This window comes from Cnephaeus nilssonii, assembly GCF_951640355.1.
Source record: "Cnephaeus nilssonii genome assembly, chromosome: X".
NCBI lineage: Eukaryota > Metazoa > Chordata > Mammalia > Chiroptera > Vespertilionidae > Cnephaeus > Cnephaeus nilssonii.
The window spans coordinates 67,440,985-67,453,684 of record NC_137071.1 but is presented as its reverse complement, the minus strand read 5'-3'; positions in this window follow the sequence as shown (position 1 = coordinate 67,453,684).

Here is a 12,700-nt window from a genome sequence, read left to right as displayed (position 1 = left end):
GTAGTCTTTGGATGAGGCAGTGTGACTCTGACCAGTGTGATTTCACTCTGCAAATCACTAAGGGGTCCAGGAATCAGTGGCTGGGGATGAAGGAATCTCAAAGCCTGTGGCTGAAACAGTTTGACCTTGTCCAGGTAGGTGAGCCCTCAGTAGCTGACTGAGGTGTCCAGAAGCTGGCAGCTCTGGAGGGGGAAGTTGCAGATTCTGCTGAGAGTGCTGTGCACCTTTGGAGAGGCATGTGCTCAGCAGTGGCTCATAGAGGGTCCCAGGATCTGCCTGCTGGGGCGGTGGGCTTGTGGGGCCTGCACATTGAAGCAGTGCAACCATGGTGTCCAGATGCCAGCTGCCAGGAAGCAAGTAGTCACAGTTTCTGCTGAGGGAGCCATGCACCCTTAGAGGTAGGTGTCCTGCGGTCTGCAGGTCTGTGGGCATAGCAGCACAACTTTGGCTGGAGTAGCTACAGGGTCCTGGGCAGTGTCCAAGTGCAGTCTGGTGGTGGTGAGGCTGGGTTCCTAGTGGAGGTTTCTCTGTGCCCAAGCCCCACAGCCAGGGGAGTGCCCGCAGTGGTAGCAGGGGCTCTCCATCCAGGAGAGCCTGGTCTGCCAGCCCCTGGTACTCCTGCAGGATCTTATTGTCCCTCACTCACACACACACACCACACATGTCCACAAACCCCCTTTTACTCCCTCACTCATTCTATCTTCTCCCACACTACCATCCTGCCTGCTGCCATCTTCCTATCTAGAGGAGAGTATTTTTAAAAGACAGGCAATAAGAGCTGTAGGGGTTCAGACTATCTTCCATTATCAAATGATTTCCATTATCTCAACACACTGTTCGAAAGTTTTATACTTATATTTACAAGCAGGGAGAGGAGTAAGGGGCCTCATAGAAGGTGCCAAATGGCTTAAGCCATAAGAAACATTATGTGGTCTTGGAGTGATGATGGAGGTGGGAGGTATGGGGAGTGATATTGGTAGCAATAGAAATCTGCCAAAGATGTAGTCAACAATTTGTTCATAGGCCAGTGCATTGACTGATACTTGGAGCTTTATAATTTATGAAATCATTTTACACCTTAGAATTTGTGATGCACTATCTCCATTGAATTATTACTCCAGAGAAACCAAGATGGCGGCATAGGTTAAACACCTAACCTACAGCCTGGCACAACAATTTCAAAAATACAACTAAAAGTCAAAACGGACATCATCCAGAACCTCAGGAAAGCTGGCTGACTGAAATGCCCACAACTAGAAGGAAAGAGAAAACAACAAGGAAAATCAGAGAAGCCGTAAAAGCCTGAGGTATGGAGACACGGGCGGAGACACGAGCCCGTGCGCGTGCGGGGAGGACGGAGCCGGAGAGGAAGGGGCGGCTGACGGCCTGGCTGGCGTTCTCTGGCGGGAAGGAGATAAAAGCTCCAGAGTGTGCTGAACCCCAGCTCCGACTGCACTGAACCCCAGTTCCGGGCGAAACCCTGGGAAGCCGGGTTCATGCTGGGGGAGTCTGGGCTGTGGGGCTGAGGCATAGAGGAGTTGCACCGGAGTTACGCACGGGAACGTGCGCAGAGGAGGGACTGTTGCCTGTGCCGCTGGATTGCCCTAGCGGGAAGGAGACAAAAGCTCCGGACCATGCTGAACCCCAGTTCCAACTGCACTGAACCCCAGTTCTGGGAAAGACCCGGGGAAGCCAGGCTCATACTGGGGAAAGCTGGGCTGTGGGGCAGAAATGCAGAGAAGCGGCGAAGGGTAGAGCACCTGAGGCGCGCATGGGATTGTGCGCAGAGGATGGTCTGTTGACTGTGCCGCTGGATTGCCCTGGTGGGAAGGAGACAAAAGCGCCAGACTGTGGTGAGCCCCAATTCCGACTACATGGAAACCCAGTTCCGGGTGAGAATCTGGGAATCCAGATTCATTGGGGGAGAGACTAGACTGTTTGGCAGCGGGCGAAACTCCAGGGCGCTTTTCTCTCAGAGGTGTTTGCTGGGAGTACAGAGGGACACCGAGACACAGGAACCTCATAGGGCGGGGCTGACGGGAAGCCAAGGCTGTAGGCTCCGCCCTGTAACTCCGCCCCATCCAAGCTGAGCACAGAGGCTTTTACAATTTTGCAAGTCTAGTTGAATGGGGCTGTATCCCGGCATAGACACAGCTGATCCTCACAGCCAATTGGACTGGAGGTCACATCCTCCCAGTGTACCAACAGCAATCAAGGATTAACAACACCAAGACTTTGCACTCAGCCCACAAAGGGGGATATCAAGAGCGACCACCTAGGGAGATTGGGGAAGCTGAGCGATAGGGAAGCAGCCAAAAGGGGAAGACACCGAAACAGGTCACGAATATAAGGGATGCTGTAATTCCTGCTGAGTGGCCTCAGGCAGTAGCTGACCTACACTCCATTGGAGACCCAGAAACGAGGGCATCTAGTGGTCAGTGTGAGATGACACCAGATTTCAACCACTCGCATAAGGGACACATTCAAGAGGCAGACTCAGTGAGCACCAAAGCCTTGCTGCACCAAGACCCGGCCCATAAACGTGTCTCCCGCACAGCAACTCTTCCTTTATAGACACAGAGGGTCTGCACAGCCAATTGGCCTGGAGGACAATTCCTACCAGTGACACCAACAACAATCAAGACTTAACTATACAAAGAAGGACCAAGATGGAGGCATAGGGCAGAAGCCTGATTGTTGCCTACCACAACAATTTTGAGACTACGACGGGAGAGCAGAGCAGACACCATCCAGAACCACCGGAGGGCTGACTGAGCAGATGCTCTACAACTAGAATAAAAGAGAGGGGTACGCGGGATGAAGCTGATGCCGGTGACCCAAAGACCACACTTTAAGAACTACGGCTCAGGCGACACAATGGCGGCCTGGAACGTGCTCGGCGCAGTTCCCCCAGCAGTCTCTGGCTGAGGGGAAGGCTCCACTCGCTGCCGAGCACGGACAGACGAGCCCCTGGGAGACATGGGGTGGGAGACTCCGCGCTTGCTGACCTCCGAGTCCTTCAAGAATCTCAACGTCCCGGAAGCGGCCAGGTGCGCACGCTCGGCGACCGGCCACCGCTGCAGACCCAAGGGCCAACACAGCCACCCCGGACCAGCCCGCCGTCGCACACCGGGCACACCGGAGCTTCGCCGAGCCCGCCGCACAATGAGTTCTGCGGTGGCTGCCCTGGAGCTCTGAGAAAATGGCCGAAGGAATTGCTGAGAGGGAATTGACCAACAGGAATTGGGATCAAGAAGACGAAACCCCGCTGGGTCCCGGATCCGGGTGAAGCCGCGCGCCCCTGGGTCCGGGTGAGGCTGGGAACTGGGTCAGGGTGAGGCTGGGTCCCGGGTCCGGGTGAGGCCACATGCCCCTGGAGCCAGGTAAGGCTGCATGCCCATGGGTCCGGGTGAGGCTGGGTCTCGGGACCGGGTGGGGCCGCCCCCCTGGGTCCAGGTGAGGCTATGCGCCCCTAGGTCCAGGTGAGGCTGGTACCTGGGTCCGGGTGGGGCCGTGCTACCCTGGACTTGGGTGAGGCCACGCGACCCTGGGTCTGGGTGAGGCCACGTGCCCCTGGGTCCGGGTGAAGCTGTATCCCGGGTCCGAGTGAGGCCACGTGCCCCTGGGTCTGGGAGAGGCCATGCACCCCTGGGTCCGGGTGAAGCTGGGTCCCGGGTCCGGGTGAAGCCACGCACCCCTGGGTCCGGGTGAGGCCGCGCACCCCCTGGGTCCGGGTGAGGCCACATGCCCCTGTGTCCGGGTGAAGCCGTGCCCCTGGGTCCGGCCGAGACCAAACCAGAGGGAATCGGACCTGCATTACCACCATTTGTCCACCATCCAGAGCTGAGGGGTCAGTGCCGACATGTACACATAAGGAACTGGTGGACATTGATATTGGGTCTCAAAAGAACTGTTGGTCCAGAAAGAAACTCACTACAGACTGATTCATTTGCCTGTCAGCATAACTATTATTGCTCGTCTCACATTCAGTTCTTATAAGTATATCTCTAGTGACACATGATTTCGCTCATCTAGGGGAAATGATGAACAACATAGACTGATGAACAACAACAGAACCAGAAACAAGGAGGCATCGATCGGACTATCGGGCCTCAGAGGGAGGATAGGGGAGGGTGGGGGGAGGGGGGAGAGGTCAACCAAAGGTCTTGTGTGCATGCATATGAGCCTAACCAATGGTTAAGTTCAACAGGGGGTTGGGGCATCCGTGGGGAGGGGTGTGGGATGGGAATGGGGGGATGAGGACAAATATGTGACAACTTAATCAATAAAGAAATTTAAAAAAAAAGAATTATTAGTCCATGTGATAGCCACAGCAGACATTATTATTCTTACCTTATAGATGAGAAAACAGAGGTTAATTAAGTTCAAATTACTTGCCTAAGGTCAAAGGCTAATTTGTGGCTGAACTGAGTCTAGACCCAGGTATTATGAATCCAAACCCAATGTTTTTTCAAGTAAATGTTGCTGACACTCAGTTTTTTGAAACTTGTTAATACTTTTTACAATTCCAGGATTCATTTATTCACTAAGCATTTGACAGCCTGCTCTGCATAAATTTATGTGCATAGAATCCACCATCACACAGGTCTTATATAAATACTTTCTGAAGAAATGAGCATTAATTGACAGAAATATAGGACAAGTTAGATGGTTTGGAAATTCAGAGAAATGGAAGGACATAGCATCTTTATTATTCAGGTTATCCCCTCTGACAACTGACTCCCCAAATAATTTTCTCTTTTAACATTCCTGACAGTGGGTGTCCAGTTTCTGTTTAAATATGTTTGTGATGAGGGAGGGACCCGTTGCTTCATAAGGCAGTCTATTGCATTGTTAGAGTGCCTCAACTATAATAACATTATGATATTTTTTAGAATTTCCCTCCTGTAATATTTTGCTACTTGGTTTAATTTATTTCCTCAAGAACAGTGATTCTCCACCATGTATGTGGGGTGAGCATGGTGGGTGCGGTGTGTATTAGACTCACTGGTGGGACTTTTTCAAATTACACATGCCCCTCACTATTCCTTACCGTCTGCTTCTTTCCCCCTGCCCAGAGCTGCTGCTACAATCCTTGTCCTCAAATTTCTGTTCAGTACAAATATTCTCAGGTCTTTCAGCTACCTATCACACTGTTTTCTGTTCTCTTTCACCATTCTAATTTTTCTACTTTGAACTTTATCTAGTTTGTAAATGTGTCTCTTAAAATGTTGAAAACAATACCATAGATGTGGTTGGACTGGAGCAGGGTACTGTGGGACCATTGCTTTTTGTGAATGGGACAAAATAATTCTGCTAGTGTAGCTTTAGATTGCCCTCACATCTTTAGCAGTCACATCTCACTGCTGGATCATATTGATCTTGAGGCTAACTAAAATCCCCAGGTCTATTTCACACCAACTGCTGTCAAAACTAGTTTCTCCCTACCCTATTCTTGTGAAATTAATATTTTGAACCGGAATGCTGGACCTAGTGCATATTTCAGTTAAATTGAATCTTTTGGGTTTAGGCATTTTATTCTGGTTCATTGAGGTCATTTTGAATCCTGATTTGGTTATCCATCCTATTGACTATTTCTTCTAAGGAATGTGTATAATGTTCACATTTTATATATTTGCCTTCTGTATTCATTCAGTTTGATATAAAGCTTTCTGTTTAGGGGGTAGTAAGGATTAGAGAAGGTTTCATGGAGGAGGTAGATATTTTTGTTAGGGTCCTGGTGGGGATTCCCTTATGATTCAAGGACATGAACTTTTCCTGATTAGGAGAAAGTCTAAAATGAGAACTGCTCATTTGTCTATTTATTCAGTCATTAATTGAATATTTCCTTAGCTCCCATCATATCCTCAACATGATTCAAACTTCTTGGGTTACAGTTGTGAACATGAAAGTTATAACTGCCCTTAGGTAGCTTACAGTTCAGTTGGCTAACTCTAAAATGTAGCTCATAAGAGCTACACATAATTGCCAGAGAATGTTAAATACCCAAATCATAAGTTTACTCTTTTGGTAGCTTTCATATCTATGGAAGTTCAAATACAGCTATATTCAAATTGAATCAATTCAACAAATACTTATTTACTAAGAACTTTGCTAGGTATTGAGATATAATGGTGAAAAAGAAATATATTGTCTCTGTTTTATTGAGCTTACAGTTTAATACAGATGATTAGGCTAGCAAATGCAGTGTGATGAGGTATGTTCTCTGACAGGAATAGTGTATAGTGTTCTGATCACATATAGCAGTATCAACTAACACAGACTTGTGGAGAAGGGATGGTCAGGGACAATTTTTTTAGAGAATGACATTTTATATGAGATCAGAAAGATGAGTAAAACAAGTAAAATAGTAGAGGAAGAATATTCTAGGCAGAGAAATGAGCTGATGTGAAGGCTTGGAGGCATAAAAGAGCATAGTACATTGGAACAACTGGAATGTGTTGGCAGAGCAGAGAGCGAGGTCCTGCTAAGTCAGTTTGATCTACTTATTTAATTTGGGATACTGAGTTGTTATTTGATACCACTTGTTTATTTCTAGGGAGCTGCTATAGAAGACAGATTGCTACTTATACCATGCTACAGGTTTGAAGGTGACATTAGAAAATGATGACACACGTTTTCTTAAAGTCTAAATGTCTATGGTTACAGCTATAATAAAATTAAAGTTCCTCATTGGATATTTTTAAAACATAGTTTTACAAATTGGCCATTTAATTCAATCTTTCTAAGCTGTTTGACCCTGGGGATGAAGCTCATTCTTTATAAGCACTGCCTTCTGTTGAAATAAAAACTGCTCAATTGCTTTATGGCAGAAAGAAGCCTATTGTAATTAAAAATAAATGATAGTATAACTGTACTGTCCATGGACGCTAAATATTTCAGGGTGGGGGCTAGGAACTCAAGTTTTTATACAGTATGAGGTAAGTTAACCTAACAATTTGATTCTATGCAAAGGGTTTGAAAGGGAACAGATCTTTGTATTAAAAAAAAAGGCTACTATTTGAGATATGACCCAATGAAGAGGGTCTCAGGGAGCATGTCTATAAGAAAAGATTTTGAAATTAAGGTAAATGCCTGAGGCAGGTGAGTTGAAGGGTTGATTAGGTAAATTTGATTATTTTGGGAGCAAAATCTTATGTTTGGTTAAAAAAATCTGAGACTCTTGTCTCTCTGAGGATTCTTTCCCCCTAGCATGATATATATTGATTTCAGAGAGGAAGAGAGAGGATGAGAGATAATCATTGATTGACTGCCCCCTGAATACCCCCCACTGGGGATCAAGCCCACAACCAGGGCATGTGCCCTGACCAGGAATCAAACTATGACCTCCTGGTTCACAGGTCAATGCTAAACCACTGAGCAACACTGGCTGGGCAGCACTTTTTTTTAAAATATAGAGAATATTGACATAATTTAACCTATTGATTTATATTATTTTTAATTGAAATATAGTTGTTATAAAATATTATATTACTTTCAGGTGTAGGCATGGCACTTTTAAAGATCTTGGAGAATCTGAAGCCATACTATAGATGATAAATATTACAGCTGGATCCCAGCCTGTGGGATACCAGGGGGTAGATACCATAGTTGCATTTGAACTAGAATGCTAGGTAAGGCATATATCCAAATGGAGAAGAAATAATTCCTGTATTTTATATGTGAAAATATTAATAATATACTACTAATGATAACCAAGATTTATTAAACACAATATATGCCAGACAACATGGTAGATACTTTACATGCATGATCTTACTACAATTTTATGAGGTATTTGCTATAACATTATTACTCTCATTTTACAGGTGAGAAAACAAAGACCCAAAGATAAATACAGATGCTCCTCAACCTATGATAAGGTTAAGTCCTGATAAACCCATTGTAAGTTGAAGCTATCTTGAGCTAAAAATGCATTTAATGCACCTAACCTACTGAACATAATAGCTTAGCTTAGCCTAGCCTACCTTAAATGTGCTCAGAACACTTATATTAGTGTTGGGAAAAGTCATCTAATGCAATGAATACACTAGACCAGTGATTTTCAACCTTTTTCATCTCATGGCACACATAACCTAATTAGTAAAATTCTGTGCCACACCAAAAAAATTTTTTTTGTTGTTGCCTCTTTGACAAAAAATAGGCATAATTTTGATTCATTCACACTGGATGGCTATTGTTGTGTTGGCTGTTGTCATTTTTTATTTGACAATCTAAGGGAAAAGAGGTCAGTGCTTCTGACTAAATAGTCAGGTATTGCATGTTTTAAAATCTCTTGTGGCGCAAGGGTTGAAAATCACTACACTAAAGTATCATTTGTTTATCCTTCTGATCATGTGGCTGCCTGGGAGCTCTGGCTTGTCACTGCCCAGCATCAACATAGTATTGCACCACATATCACTAACCAGAAGAAAAAAATCAAAATTCAAAATATAAAGGACAGTTTCTACTGAATGTGTACCTCTTTCTTAAGTTGAATAATCTTGTCAGGAAGTGTCTATACATTATCCAAGATCTTACAACTGGACAGTGGTAGAACTGGAGCTTAGTCAGGTCTTTCTGATGCTAAGCTCATGTTGGTAACCATTATGTTGTCTTTCACCACCAAATTTGAGAGGAAGAGACTCTGAAGATGGTGTGGAACCTGCTTTTAGTCAATAGGTCAATAGTTCTGCCAAAAGTAATCACTTCCTTTCTCTGCCTCTCACATAGCTGAGAAGCATCACTTCATATTAAAAAGGCATAGGCTTTGGATTCAAGCAGGCCTGGTCCAATCCTTGATATCCAGTTTAAAGTTGTGTAAGCATGGGGATAAGTGACTTAATTTCCCTAACTGTCAATTACCAAATCTATAAAATGAAGTTCATTATGTCTACTTTGAAAGGTTGTTCTAAGGATCAAATGCAACAAAATGTTTAGTATAGACTCTGGTAAATCATAAGTACCCAATAATGGTGGCTGTTTCAGTAATTAGAAGAGGTCCAATTAGATCATTGAGTTGTCAGATGTTTTGGTGATAGGCACTTAACATCTTTATTCAAAGCCAAGAGGAATAAAAACAGCAACTGCAGGTAGTTCTTTAAGCAGGTATAGCTCAATGTGTGGCTTCCAATCTCTTCTACCTCTAACTGATACACCCAATAGATTAACTTTAATATAGGTAATAGAAGTTGATATTCCTAAATTGTGGTATTAACCTAAACTCAATTAAAGCACCACATTGCATTACTGCACGCCTCTGCCCATTTGTGATTGGCGTGCAAACTTACTAGTTGCAGTTTTCATGGCTTTGTTTCAAAGCAACACATTCCACACATGGAGCTCTGGCTGCAGTACAGAGGGAGACATGATGAGAAGTTACTTGTTGGTTCAGAAAAAAAACAGAGTATCCTTAATTTATATTCCATTCAAAATACACAACCATATGTTCAACAAAAATATCTGCAACATTTGCACTGTAAATTATTTGCTGGAGACTTCAATACACTAGAAAGAAGCTGAGTTCAATTTCTTTGAATTCAATAGCAGCAAACCTCTTATTTTCACTCTTTTGTCTGGGAAAGTAAATCCTTTAGCCCAGTGCATTACCCATGCAGTCAAATCTTGTTGGTTATTTATGTTTCAGTGTTGAATTTCCATCCCCTTACTTTTCATCAGAAGCAATTATAAAGCCACAGTCATGAAGATAATGAGTACAGATACATGGTTAAACATGTCTGCATAATGACTCATCAACCCACTAAAATAAAGTTCCAGAGTTAATTTCTTTACACACAATTTGTGATTTTTTTCCTTGTTGCCCATCCTTATGCTAAAAATCAGTATTGTCACATAGCCCTGTCTTCTATGTCCTCTGAGGTTTGAATATGATGAATAAAACCAAAGAGTCAGGAAAAAAGACCAGAAAAAGAATCTTAATGTGACTCATACCGCTGAGCACCAAAGGAAAAACCTGGCTCCCACCTGCACAAACACTGACAATTGTTTGGAAAATATTACCTGGTCAATGGTATTTAGAAAGGAGGATGAGGGAAGGTTTATTTCTACCAATGGCAAAAGAGCTTGGAAGATTCTGAAATTATCCTCACACATTAAAGTTAGTCTCAAAGAAAAGGACATGTCCTATTTTTCAGAGGAGATTTTATGCCAGGAAGCATAAAATCCATTAAAAACCCCCAGAAAATAGTTATGCGACTTGAAGAGAATAATGCATTTGAGCACCCAGAATAGTGCCTGGCCAACCACATACTCAATGAAGGTTAATAATCCAATTAATAAGGACTTGGTATGAGCACAGCATGATGCTAAAGAATTATCAAGAGACTTAAGGTATTGTCTTAGTCCTTAAAGCTTATCGTAAACTGGGTGGGCCAAGACCCATAAGTGAAGAGAGAAGCAGTAATATGAAGCAGTGTAGGTGAGTGTCAGATGTTGGATGCAAATAGTGAGGAAATAAACTAGCATTTGCTGAACATATACTTCATGTCATTGATTCCTCACAACAATTATAGTAGGTTGGCTTTATGACTATTTCCATTTTACAGATGAGTAAGGTGAATTTTAGAGTGGTAGAGTGATTTTGGCCTAGTCACACAGGGAATGACACCTGAGATTTAGCCATTGCTCAAAATTCTATATTCTTTCTACCATATATACCATACTCTTTATTGTGGAAAAATGGAATGGCCCCCCCTTCATCAATCTTGATCACCCATTATTTGCTAGACTTATTGTTAAGTCCTTTACATTTGGCAGCATATCATCATAGTGTGGAGGTTAAGGTTATGAATTCCCTAGCTTCAACTCTTCTTTCCACACACCAGCTGTGTGATCTTGGGCAAGTTACTTAAGCTCTCTGTGCCTCAGAAGTAAATGAATTAATATATGCAATACACTTACAAAAGAGTTTAGCACATTGTAAGTAAAATGTAAGTGATAGTTATTTTTTTTATTATTTAATCCTTACAAATCCTTATAAAGACAATGGTTATGTTCACTTTACAGATGAGGGAGCTGAGCATTAGAGAGATGAAATGGCGTTTCCAAAGTTATCTTTGTAGTAAATTTTAGAGTTGGCATTCATGTCCAAGCTTGTCTGACATCAAACATTTTTATTCCTTACTGTGCCACATTGCTGCCCTAAGTGTCATTATTGCTCAAGAGAGGAAGAAGTCTAGTGAGCTGAAAGCTTTGTTGAGGATGTAGGACTTGAGGTTAGAAAAGGATGAAAAAGATAATCTGCATAGAAATCTTAGGTAAAGAAGGAAGAATCGTTTGTGTTGAGGGGATAAGGAGGGAGGGCCAAGCCCCTCTCCTTCCAGAAGACTGATAAAGCATGAGGAAATCCAATCCTGCTATTAGGGACTTGAAAGCAAGTGCAGGCCTGCTCAAAGGAGTCTGTCTTCCAGCTGAGTCATAAGGAAGGCCCTGAGGGCAGGAGGTAGCGCTCACCTTCCCAAGAGGAGTAAATTTGAGGAAAGCTGTAAATAAATGTGAAAGTAATTTTCTAGAAGGGTGTGCTTGGAATCCTAAACCTGAGTTTACTGCAGAACTGTCTGCCTCCAGGTGGCTCCTACTGTCATGCCAATTGTAGACAGTCTCAGGGCAGAGGAATTTCCATAGGAGAAATCAGCACTTAAAGCACCAAATTAGGAAGAAAAGAATCCAATGGCTTAATTGAAAATTTATAAAAATATGTACAATTATAAGTCCATTACATTCATTGTAAGGCGTAAACCCCCACTGGAGAATGATTTAACTGCTGCTTGCTTCTCGCTCTGCATAGCTGAATCTCCTGAGGGCCATTGCTTTAGCAGTTTGGCTATCTCAGCTACTACTGTGCCTCCTCATTTTCCTCCATTACCATCTTGAGTGGTGTGACCTGGGAAGTCAACCATGTCTTTTGTAAAGCCTGCCAGTTCACCTATGTAGCTGGTAAGCGCTGGTGATTTATGTTTTGGAGTCTATTTAGCTGGGGTTTCTGCCTGCCTGAAGCTTCCAGTGGTAACAGCCTGCCTAATTAACTCTGTTATTATTTATTTTCACCCTGTGAGCTTCCTTTGAAACTCTCCCAACTTTCGATGACTCAGAGTTTTAAAGAAGCATTTTCTTGTAGAGGAATTTCACTTAGGCTCCGTCCAGTCTTTGAAGTTTCACATTGGCACCTGCGCCTGCATGCACTTTGTACTGAACTTCAGTGTTTCAGTATAGAATTGTCTCCATGTATCACAATTACACAGACTTGAGCTAAATGACTCTGTGGCAACCTACTGGGAGAATTCATTGGTTTAACAGCTTATAAATGGACTTAATTTACCCTGCCTAAAGAGTGTGTACCTGTGCCCATTGACTCTAAAATGGATGGTGTGCTGAGCTAAAGCAATGAGATTCTGAATGAAAAATTCCCAAGAGCAAATGGGAAAAGTTCTGAGTTGGCTTTGCAAACAAAATGCCTTTCGGTACCTCTGAGATGCAGTTAGGAGCTGGGTTTTGTTTGTTTACTTTGATTGTGTTTTATTATTTATTTATTTATTTATTTATTGAATTTTATTGGGGTGGCATTGGTCAACATGAACATATAGATTTCATGTGTGGATTTCTAAGTTACAAAATCTGTATATAGCACCACGTGTCCACCACCCAAAGTCAAGTCTTGTAGGAGCTGTTTTGACACAGATTT